The following is a 12595-nucleotide window of genomic DNA, read 5'->3' as shown; positions in this document are numbered from 1 at the left end:
TGAAAAATTCCTATCTCATGTTCTCCCTCAACTTCAAAATCATCTTATATCGCTGTTTTACCTTTTTTGTTGAGGGTGTTTGATCTTCTTTGCATGTTCACTTTGCAAAGACTGGGTCGGTAGGTGGTAGGATGATTTTGAAATGATTTTTGAAGTTGAGGGAGAAAATACAGTTAAAGTTTTTCGACATACCCTAACTGTCTTGAGTCAGAATACACAGAGTTCAGGGAGAGCAAGACAAGACGAGCATTGGAGATTAAAAGTATTTCAATTGTATTTTTTAAAATGAAAATAACCAATCGTTTCGCTAGATAAGACCTTTCTTCCTCAGCTGGGATTGTTTATAACTGCATTTGGGATCGTTTGAAGCCGCATTTAAACTGAATTTTGGAAGTTCAAAATTGGGGCACCATAAAAGTCCATTATATGGAGAAAAATGCTAAAACTTAAAAAACATAATTTCTTTACGGCTGAAGAAAAAAGACATGAACATCATGGATGACAAAGGGGTGAGTACATTATCTGTATATTTTTGTTCTGGAAGTTGACTTCTCTTTTAAGTATATTTTTTTGAATGACTGATTCCTTTAATATTGTTGCAGTGCTGGTGAAATCATTTACTGATCATAATATTTTATAAATATCTTTCGCTAATTTATTAAGAATCAAAATGATTTTCTATATGCAGCGTTATATTGTGGAGTAATTAGATATCGTATGTAAATTGGATGACAGAAATTCTGTCACGTCTTTTTCACAGCTGATAACCTTTGTGTCTTTCATTTGTTTAACATGTTATCACACAAGTCCACATGCCGGCACTTCACTATACATGCAGACCACAGTCATTCAAAAAGATGAAAAGCACTTCACAGCACAGCTACATGTTAATATGAACATGAGTTTGATATTGAAGCATGCACAGGGTGATTTCAGCAAATGGTCCTAATTTCCATATTGTTGCTGTTGAGTGTGTTATTTGATGATTTTTGCTCCCTTCGCAGACGTAGAGGTGAGCGTGACCTTGACGGCAGACTATCACATTATCATACCACCGAGCGCGTGTGCGTGTGTTCGTGTGACGTGTGCATATTCCCGCTGTTTTCCCAAAGGACTCACACACGAGGAGCAATTCTTTCTGTACCTCATTTAGTCTGTGCTTTGGTAGTACTCCCAACATAATTTAATGGGCTTCTTTGTTTGCGTGGTTTTTAATTCACACCGTTCCGTCCTGGGAGAGAGAAAGAGCGACAAACAGCAGGAGAAATGAGAAAAACAGAGAAACTTAAGCAGCAGGTGTAGATGTCTGACTCTTTTCAGGGAAAAGCTTTTTTAGGGCAGTGAAAGGGTATTAGATGATAATTAGAATAGCGTGTTTATATGATTGTTTGAGGAGGCATTTCAGTGACAGAAGAGATGAGCAAACGAACAGGACATGTGGAAGGAAAATGGCATGTGCCCATGTTTTTGTCAATCATAATCATCATTTCCATTTCCATTCACTTTTATTTTCATACTGAGCTACTGATATGTTCTGTATAAGTAATAAATGAATATATATATATGTATATATATATATATATATATATATATATATATCTTAGTTTGGAATATTTATATTTTTAAAATGTATTTGAAAGAAGTCTCCTATGTTCACCAATGCTGCATTTATTTAATCAAAAAATGCTGTAAAAACAGTAAAATTGTTAAATATTACAATATAACAGTTTTCTATTTGAATATTTTTTTTTAATTCTGTTTATTCCTGTGATGCAAATCTGAATTTTCAGCATCATTACTCTAGTTTTCAGTGTCACATGATCCTTCAGAAATCATGTTAATATGTTGATTTGATGCTAAATTAGTATCAGTTATTTCTGGTACTCAGTTATTGATAATCATTCTTATTGTATAATGTTGATACAGTTTTTTGCTGCTAATGCTTTTTTTTCAGGATTTTCTGATGAATAGAAAATTTAAAAAGGAGCAACGTTTATTTGAAATAGTGTGTAACATTATAAATGTCTTTACTGTCACTTTGGATCAAATTATTGCATTTTTGCTAAATAAAAGTATTAGTTTCTTTATTTTTTTTTATTTTTCTTGCCCCAAACTTTTGAATGGTAGTGTATCTCAGTTTTCACCAAAAAAAAAAAAAAAAAAAAAAAAAAAAAAAAAAAAAATATATATATATATATATATAAACTAAATAAGCAGCAAAACTGTTAATATTTCTATTTCATTGATAATATAAGAAATGCAGCCTTGATTGTTTGTAGCAATAGCCAACAAAACATTGTATGGGTCAAAATTATTGATTTAGTTTCTTTAGTTTCTATGAGTGGTTTTGTGGTCCAGGGTCACATATATTTGCAAGAACCAATGTTTTTCCCATTAATTTAGCTGACTTGAGGTTTTACTGTATAGTGGTAGCATATAAATCCAGCTACAACAAGTGAATTGGCCTCTTCATGACAAATGGATTCTGGACAGATGAACAATTCATGCTCCTAACATGAGGACAGATGGGCCGTCTGCAGCCTCATACATTTGTGCACATATACAGACTTTTGTGCAGCTATATATGATGTATTCGAGCATCCGTGTGTGTGTGCACACATTCAGAGAGTGATAATGTGCGTGTGAGCTATTTTTTGAAGAGGGTTTGTAAATGGGCTCTGGGATCCCAGAGGGAGTGTGCTGTGAAGGGTAAAATATCTCTCACACACACGCACACACACACACACACACACACACACACACACACACACTATTCTCATTTTTTACCCATAGTAGAGGTCTGATACCTAATCTGAGACTAAAAAGACCTGCATTTCTATCAGGATTGGATTTGTAATTAATGGAAAAAATATATAATTATTTTAGGTATTTATATTTAATATTTTAATTTGCAAAGATTTTATTTTATTTTATTTTATTTTATTTTATTTTATTTTATTTTATTTTTCTGGTTGGGTTTGGTCTCACTGGTTGTGTTGGGTCATAGGTTTTTTTAACTGAATCATTATGCTTCAATTGAGTCCCCTTCCAGACCTTTACACTGTCTAAATATTACTCAAACCCAAATGTCAGCTTGTGTTATTAAACACAGTTCCAGCTATACTCCAGACGCCAGCACCCACAGGAGCCCACAGTGGCCTGGAGATGTTTGTGGATCATGGAGCATGTTGGCTCTGTGCTGGACCTTATAATGACATTATTATCTATTCAGTATGAAATTTGTCACAGTGCAGTGAGTCGAATGATCTAGTTGGAGGATGCGTTTGTGCGCTGCAGTGTTGTGAATATAATTGTCTTCTGTTCCAGAGTCTCTGGCTGTAACTGGATGATCAGCAGATTGCTTTAAACACAGACTATGGTAGATTGCCTGCCAAACTCTTCCCACTGTCCATCATGGGCACAGAAGTGGTTTGATGCATTAGTTCATGAGTAATAATTAGTAAGTTCTGTGGTGGGATAATACCATGGTAACAGGTGTTAATTCTTAATGTTTTATAGTATTGAAATTCATTTACTATAGTTTTTACATGGTGCTACCATGGTACTATGCCTAAAAGACCATGGTAGTACCATACTTTTTCAAAGTGTAATGGTTTAGTACATTTACAGTACCATGGTTTTTAGACATATAACCTGGTTTTCTCTGAAGAACCTTGGAGTACCATTTAAATACTATGGTGTGTGAATATAATTACCCTTACAAAAAATATTGTAGCATTAACATAATATCATGGTGCCAAGTGCTAATACTGTAATACCTTAAAATTTACCATTGTGCTGTTATCCATGTACCATGTAGGTTTTTATATGAAATTACCATAGTAAATATACAAAATACAATGGTAGTACCATGTTTTGTAAGAGTAATCATTCCGTACATTTACCAGAAAGTACCATGGTACTATGAAGGTTTTAAACATGTAGCATGGTAGAACCATGGTATTCATTAAAGTACCTTATTGTACTATTTAAAAACCATGGTTTGTGAATATAATAACCTTGCAAAAGGTTATGTGGCAACATAACCTATGGCAACAAAACCTGGTGTCAGGTGCTAATACTGATACTGAAATTCATGTACCATGGTACATGTCCAAATACCATGGTACCTTGCCTAAAACACATGGTAGTGCTTTTTCTATGTCTAAATCTGTGTTAGTGAGCACTTCTCCTCATTAGTCAAGATAATCCATCCACCTCACAGGTGTGGCATATCAAGATGCTGATTAGACAGCATGATTATTGCACAGGTGTGCCTTAGGCTGGCCACAATAAAAGGCCACTCTAAAATGTGCAGTTTGATCACACAGCACAATGCCACAGAAGTTTTGAGGGAGTGTGCAATTGGCATGCTGACTGCAGGAATGTCCACCAGAGATGTTGCCTGTGAATTGAATGTTCTCTACCATAAGCCGTCTCCAAAGGCGTTTCAGAGAATTTGGCAGTACATCCAACCGGCCTCACAACCGCAGACCATGTGTAACCACACCAGCCCAGGACCTCCAAATCCAGCATCTTCACCTCCAAGGTCATCTGAGACCAGCCACCTGGACAGCTGCTGCAACAATTGGTTTGCATAACCAAAGAATTTCTGCACAAACTGTCAGAAACTGTCTCAGGGAAGATCCTAAGGCCCATTGCTGTGTCATTCATCCACGACCATCACCTCATTTTGCAGCATGATAATGCACGGCCCCATGTTGCAAGGATCTGTACACAATTGCTGGAAGCTGAAAACATCCCAGTTCTTGCATGGCCAGCACACTCACTGGACATGTCACCCATTGAGCATGTTTGGGATGCTCTGGATCGGCGTATACGACAGCGTGTTCCTTCCAATATCCAGCAACTTCGCACAGCCATTGAAGAGGAGTGGACCAACATTCCACAGGCCACAATCAACAACCTGATCAACTCTATGTGAAGGAGATGTGTTGCACTGCGTGAGGCAAATGGTGGTCAAACCAGATACTAACTGGTTTTCTGAGCCCGACCCCCCCGGACCTCCCCAATACAGTAAAACTGCACATTTTAGAGTGGCCTTTTATTGTGGCCAGCCTAAGGCACACCTGTGTAATAATCATGCTGTCTAATCAGCATCCTGTGAGGTGGAAGGATTATCTCCGCAAAGGAGAAGTGCTCACTAACACAGATTTAGACAGATTTGTGAACAATATTTGAGAGAAATAGGCCTTTTGTGTACATAGAAAAAGTCTTTTTTGAGTTCAGCTCATGAAAAATGGGGGCAAAAACAAATTTTGGTCATTGTAATGCTGTGGAATGCTATTAAAATTTACCATGGCACTAAAATTCACGTACCATTGCCTTTTCTATTGTAATACCATGGTACACGTCCACAATACTATGGAGGTATCATATGTTTTGTAAATGTAATCATTTTGTACTGTACATTTATCAAAAAGTGCTGTTGTGCTACTATGGTTTTTGGACATGTACCATGGTAAAACCATGGTATTTTTGGAAGTACCTTGGAGTACTATATAAATACCATGCTATGTGAATTTCTGTTTAAATTAACACAAGCTCCAACCTGCGTCTCCCACCGTTCAGTGTTGGGCGTTTGCTGTTGACTTCAGGTTTGTCATAGCGATGCGTTTTAGACTGTTGAGGGGAAAAAAAAGATGGGGACGTCAGGTCTTGTAAATGAAACTTCATCTCAGAGCTAAAAGGAATGTCAGGGTACATGAGCCCTCAGCGTTAGAGCAGTAATGATCGGCCACTTCAAATAAAGCAATTATCAGTGGCGGAGTGCGCGCGCCAGTGTAATGTCATACGGCGTGGCTACTCACGTCGCCCCGCGTCACACTAAACAGATTGCCTTTGACAGCTCTGATGACTGTAGACACTAATGCGCTGTTTAGAGCTTCAGAGAGCTACTGGAGGAAGACAAATTCAATTTGTCCAGTCTGACAGGTGGATGTAGAGAAGGAGAGCGAGAGCTTGAAGGGTGAGTGTGATGAATCTGATTGGAACAGTTTTACTCCCAGACGTCACCTCTAGCCTCGTTTATGGGACACATGTTTACAAGGCAGGGACACTTTCTTGGCTAATTTCGTCTTGTGAGGACATGGTCGCCGGTCATTGGGATTAAAGAACAGGTTTGTATTAGAGAATAATGAATATGCATTTTAAGTGTTTAATAAAGGTGAAGTGTGTCATTTTCGTGGCAGTAGTCTTAAAGGAGTAGTTCACTTCCAGAACAAAAATTCACAGATAAAGTACTCACCCGCTTGCATAAACTATAATAGTATCCTAATTATACTATGACACTGTCAAAACATTTGTTTAACCAACCTGACCAAACCTACATTTAAGTGTGAGTTTGGGGCGGGACTATCTGTTTGACTGACCAATGGAAGACTGGTTGAAAAAGGCAAAGGCAAATTTTAAGGAGTAGTTCACTTCCAGAACAAAAATTTACAGATAATTTACTCACCCCCTTGTCATCCAAGAAGTTCATGTCTTTCTTTCTTCAGTCGTAAAGAAACATTTCAGGATTCTTCACCATATAATGGACTTCTATGGTGCCCACGAGTTTAAACTTCCAAAATGCAGTTTAAATGCAGCTTCAAAGGGCTCAAAATGATCCCAGCCAGGGAAAAGGGTCTTATCTAGTGAAACTAAAAAAAAATTACAATTTATGAAGTTTTTAACCTCAAAAAACAGAGTTCATGCAAACCTAGACAAGACGAGCGTTTGAGGTTAAAAAGTATGTAAATTGTACATTTTTTTTTAGAAAATTTCGATAGATAAGACCCTTCTTCCTTGGTTGGGATTGTTCAAAGAGCCCTTTGAAGGCACTGTAAATGTCCACTACATGGAGAGAAATCCTGAAATGTTTTCCTCAAAAAACATAATTACTTTATGACTGAAGAAAGAAAGAAATGAACATCTTGGATGACAAGTAAATTATCCGTTAATTTTTGTTCTGGAAGTGAACTACTTCTTTAAATTTGCCTTCTTTTTTTTCAACCAGTCTGCCATTGGTCATCAAACAGATAGTCCCGCCCCAAATTCACACTATTGGTTGAGCTTAAATGTAGGTTTGGTCAAGTTGGTTAAACAAATGTTTTGATAGTGTCATAATATAATTCAGGTACTATTATAGTTTATGCAGTTTTTTAATAAAAAAAAGTAAGTAGTTTTATTATTCTGAGATGCTACAGTACTATTTATAAGTTTAGAAGTCATTTTTGAAGTCTTATCTGCTCATTAAGGCTGCATTTATTTGATTAAAAAATACAGTAAAAACAATAATATTGTGAAATATTATTATAATTTAAAATAATAGGTTTGCATTTGAATATGTTTTACAACACAATTTATTCCTATGATGCAAAGCTGAATTTTCAGCATCATTAGCCTTCAGTATCACATGATCCTTCAGAAATCATTCTTACAGTATATGCTGATTTGCTGCTCATTCATTATTGATATTGGAAATGGTGACTTTTATTCAGGATTCTAATGAATAAAAAGAGCAGCATTTATTTAAAAAATAAATCTTTTGGAACATTTGAAATGTCTTTAATGTCACTTTTGATCTTTTTAATGTGTCCTTATGGAATAAAAGTATTAATTTCTGAACAAAGTAAGTATATATTCCAAGTTGTTCATAGCCAATTGTGTGATCAACAAGTTATTTACTGACAATTTTCCCCTCCAAAGCCCCTCATTTGAGTTCGGTTCAGATTCGCAACATGATGTGCCAGTTTTGAGAGCTGCAAAAGAGGGAAAGATTTCCAGTGAAAAACACGCTCAATGTTGATTTATTTCTTACGCAAATCTATTGTATGACTTCAGAACTCTTACAAAGCTGTGCAGTTGTAAGATTTACTTTTCTGACACTTTTTCAATAGTGTTATGAATGAGCTGTCTTTGTAGACATGTGTAAGGTTTCTTCAGAAATCCTTTCTTTTTCTGTGGAGAAAATAACAGCATTTGGGCTCGGAATGACATGAGGTTGAGTAAATCTAAAATTTTAGATTCATTATTCCTTCAAGTGAAAGTGTTACCAAAACCTTTTTAGCCTTTTTATGTCTTTCCCACCCCGAAAACAGTAAACGTGTGTCTCTGCAGTCACTGTGCCTGTCTCTGACAGCTGCCTGTGAGGTCAGTCTCATTGTAAAAGCTGTTTAGTGAGACCCAAAGTGAAAAGCCATCCATGTGCCAACTTTCGTCTCAGACACTTCATTGTGTATCCTAAACAAACAGAGCTTTATTAGCGAGACAGATATTCCATAAAAACTAAACTGAGTGTAATAACTGACACATGGATCTCTAAGATCTTTTTGAAAGCGTTTGAGAAAAAATGGAGTGAATACCGTATGTATTTAGCGTCAGCGTCAGGACACTATCAGCCGAACAATCTGTAAATTGCCCCATTACCTGATGTAATCTGCAATTAAAATGAATTCATAATGAATGTCATGGTGGGATATCAAAATTTTGCCTGTGAGCTATTAGCCCATTTTGCCTGTGCCTTTCTTATAAGCCTACACTTATTTTCCTAAAGCCGCACACATTTTGTGCGCTTATATCAGATAACGGTTATTATCTTCCCCCCCTTTTTTTTTGAAGCTGCATTTTTGTCGCGAGACAGTAATATTTTCAAGAGGCTGGGTAGATCTTTTTAAAAACTAATAAAACTTGCCAAGTCAAGCATCACTTGTATTATTGCTTATACTTGGGGCTTTTAATTTGTAATTATTAAAATTTGCTATCCTGCACCTCAAATCGTGTGTTGATGAGGAGAGCTGTGCTGCTACCTTTCTAAGAGACTAGTTTTGCCTTGTGGATGATTAAAAAAAAAAAAAAAAATCCTGTGCATTTGCACTGAGAGACTTTTGCATGGGTGGATTCACACTCACTCATGCAAAAATGTAGCACACATTTTTCATTTTATAGATTGAAGTTGAAAACACTTGTGAAATAAGCCTTTTCTCCATCTCTTCATGTCAAACCTTTGTTAAAGGAGAAGTTCACATCCAGAACAAAAATTTACAGATAATGTACTCACCCTGTTATCATCCAAGATGTTCATGCCTTTCTTTCTTAGTCGTAATTATGTTTTTTGAGGAAAACATTTCAGGAATTATCTCCATATAGTGGACTTCAATAGTGCCTGCAAGTTTGAACATCCAAAATGCAGTTTAAATGCAGCTTCAAAAGTCTCTAAATGATCCCAGCCGAGGAATAAGGGTCTAGTAAATCAATCGATCATTTTCTAAAAAAAATAATAATAATAATAATAATTTATATACTTTTTAACCTTAAATGTTCATCTTGTCTAGCTCCGTCATGCACATGCGCACTCTGTGTAATCCAGGTCAATAAAGCTTAACGACTCAACCCCATTACATCAAATGAAGATAGAAAACTTTTACTTGTCAAAATTATCTTTGATATTTTAACAATACACAGTGTTTTCTTAATATCATGCATGTCATGTGCTCTCCTGTTATTCACTACATTTAGAGCAGTGGCCATTTAGAGCAAAAAAATCACAACCCCGTTACTTATTTGATCATAACAGGGTTGTGAGATGAAGTTATCCAGTAATTTAAATTAATTATTATATTTGATCAAGAGTCTTATACCACATGCATATGTTAAATGTAGTAATGTCCATGTTAAAGCTGTAAAAAACAACTATTTATATGTTAAGATGTATTTGTCTCTTCAGCCTCATTACGTTCTTCAACCCTGTTACCCTATTCTCAACCCTGTCACACTTACATTTTCATTAATTATTTTTTAAGTTTATGAAAAAGTTAATGTTTGTAGAACTCAGTCTGAAATGTTTAGAGCAATCTTAAAGGAGAAGTCCACTTCCAAAACAAAGGTTCACATATAATGTACTCACCCCCTTGTCATCCAAGATGTTCATGTCTTTCTTTCAGCATTTTTCTCCATATAATGGACTGATATGGTGCCCCGCATTTGAACTTCCAAAATGCAGTTTAAATGCGGCTTTGTAAACGATCCCAGCCGAGGAAGAGGGGTCTTATCTAGCTAAACGATCGGTTATTTTCATAAAAATAATACAATTTATATACTTTTTAATGTCAAACGCTTGTCTTGTCTTACTCTTCCTGAACTGTTTTTTTCTGGTTCATGACAGTTAGGGTATGTCGAAAAACTCCCATCTCATGTTCTCCCTCAACTTCAAAATGGTCCTATATCACTGTTTTACCTTTTTTGTTAAGGGTGTTTGATCTTCTTTGCATGTTTACTTTGCAAAGACTGGGTCTGTATTTCTGCAGTGTTGTAGGATGATTTTGAAATGATGTTTGAAGTTGAGGGAGAAAATACGATTGGAATTTTTCGTCTTGAGTCAGAATACAGAGTTCAGGGAGAGAAAGGCAAGACATTTGAGATTAAAAAGTATTTAAATTGTATTTTTTTAATGAAAATAACCGAACGTTTCGCTAGATAAGACCCTTGTTCCTCAGCTGGGATCATTTGCAATCGCATTTTGGATTATTTGAAGCCGCATTTAAACTGCATTTTGGAAGTTCAAAACATAGGACCATAGCATGCACCATAGCAGTCCATTATATGGAGAAAAATGTTTTCCTCAAAAAACATAATTTCTTTACGACTGAAGAAAGTTGTAAAAAAAACATTTTGGATGACAAGGGGGTGAGTACATTTTATGTGAATCTTTGTTTTGGAAGTGGACTTCTCCTTTAAGAATACTGAATTTAGTTTAAATTCTGAAGTTAAACCACTTCTTTGATCAAAAATGATGAGGTTGCACAAAATGTCAGGCTTTAGTAAAGCAAGTGTAAGATTTTCTGTAACTTTTATATTTGCAAATACTGAATTAGTATGAGGGACATCTGATTAATGGAAAATGCTGATTTCAATATAAATACATTTTATAATCATATTCAGAGAGCTCCCATAGTGTCCGTAATGGGGTTGAAGACTAATAGTGCCCATATCTTAAAATAATGACCAATAATATTAGGGATTTGATGCCTCAGATGGGAAAAATATGGTTTTCTGGAAGTTAAATATGTCATTAATGTTGTGGGGTGTTCAGAAAAGTAATACATTTTGGTAAACAATCTAAAAATGTGTAAGTCCAAAACATACTGGTTTTGTGGAATGACTCAAACACTGGGTTGGTACTTCTGCAGCGATATAGGATGAGTTTGAAGTGGTTTGAAGGAGAAAACGAGATGGGATGTATTGACCCGGACTATACAGAGTACGCATGCGCATGGCAGAGCTAGGCAAGACAAGCATTTGAGGTTATAAAGTACATACACGTTTATTTTTTTTTTTAGATAATGACAGATTGTTTTGCAAGATAAGACCCTTCCTTATTCCTCGGCTGGGATCGTTTTGAGCTCTTTGAAGCTGAATTTAAACTGCATTTTGGACGTTTTTTGGACTCGCAGGCACCACTGAAGTCCTCTTTGGAGATAATTCCTGAAATGTTTTCCTCAAAAAACATAATTTCTTTTCATCTTGGATGAACTTCTCCTTTAAAGTTTATGTATTTATTGTCTTTTCATCAGATGTTTTCCATGGCATGTAGATTTCAGCATTTCTATATTTGTGCATATCGAGGAGAGGCCAGTGTGTGTGTGTTGGGGTGTGTTTAAAAGCTTTAGAGCTTTCCGTAAATCCTCACACAGCTCAGTGTTGTGTTTAATGTCCAGATTAAGGCCCACGCTGTCATTTACAAGCCTTAATATCATCAGATTACACCATTAAAGAACAGCCAAACAAAAGCCTCTGTAAATAACAGGCATCTAATGAAAGCAAGTCCACAAACAGCCATCAGCAGCAGAACATGGCGCACTTTTAAAATCCAGCTTGTGGAATGACAATCACACCGCAGGGACACTTACGGACATGTAATGCAAATGTAAAGCAGAAATGCATCTTATGTTTGATATAGGTTATATATAGAGCTTCTTTAAAAAATATTCAAAGTATATGGATATATGGCATATGTGAATGATCTTGCAAGCATCAGAGATTTAGTAATGGTGTTTGAATGTAAGATCATGACCTCTTTGCTGTGTCCCCTGTGACATTATAGTCATCAACTCGATGCTAATTTGCATACTGTCAATGCTACAAAGAATGTGAGATGATTATGTCCCGAAGTATCAGGATTAGTCTGTTCTCAAATCATAGTTCCCACTGGAAAGAAAAATCACAAATGAGATCTTTTTAGCATCTCAGTTGTTTCTTTAGGAGATCAGTGAGATTATATATTAATAGCAAATGGAAAGGTTTGCTAAAAGTTTTCTTCTCAGACGTTTCTACTAAGAAAAATATGTCTTTTAGCTTCAGAAGACATCTCAATTGACCCCTCACAGGGAGTTTGATTGACAGGTGATCTGACCAATCATAATGCTGTATCTGCCATTTTTGTCTGACAAACAAACCAGACAGGAGAGTAGATTAACGTCGGTGGATTTGAACTTGAAAAATAGTGTGTATTGACGTCTTTCCGCAGCTGAAACAAGATTCCTTCTGGTGTTTATTCGTGTTTATTTAGTGCTATGAAGCGGAAGAGATAATCACA

The 12595-nt window shown here is 36.0% G+C and overlaps 1 protein-coding gene across 2 annotated transcripts in view; it reads left to right on the top strand.

Annotated features, from left to right (window-relative positions):
• Positions 1–12595, top strand: part of khdrbs3 (KH domain containing, RNA binding, signal transduction associated 3) — a 176564-nt gene that overhangs the window by 94703 nt on the left and 69266 nt on the right. The gene's annotated exons all lie outside the window — the stretch shown is intronic.

Source organism: Labeo rohita, chromosome 19 (genome assembly GCF_022985175.1).
Source record: "Labeo rohita strain BAU-BD-2019 chromosome 19, IGBB_LRoh.1.0, whole genome shotgun sequence".
NCBI lineage: Eukaryota > Metazoa > Chordata > Actinopteri > Cypriniformes > Cyprinidae > Labeo > Labeo rohita.
This window is presented reverse-complemented; position numbering and strand designations above follow the sequence as displayed.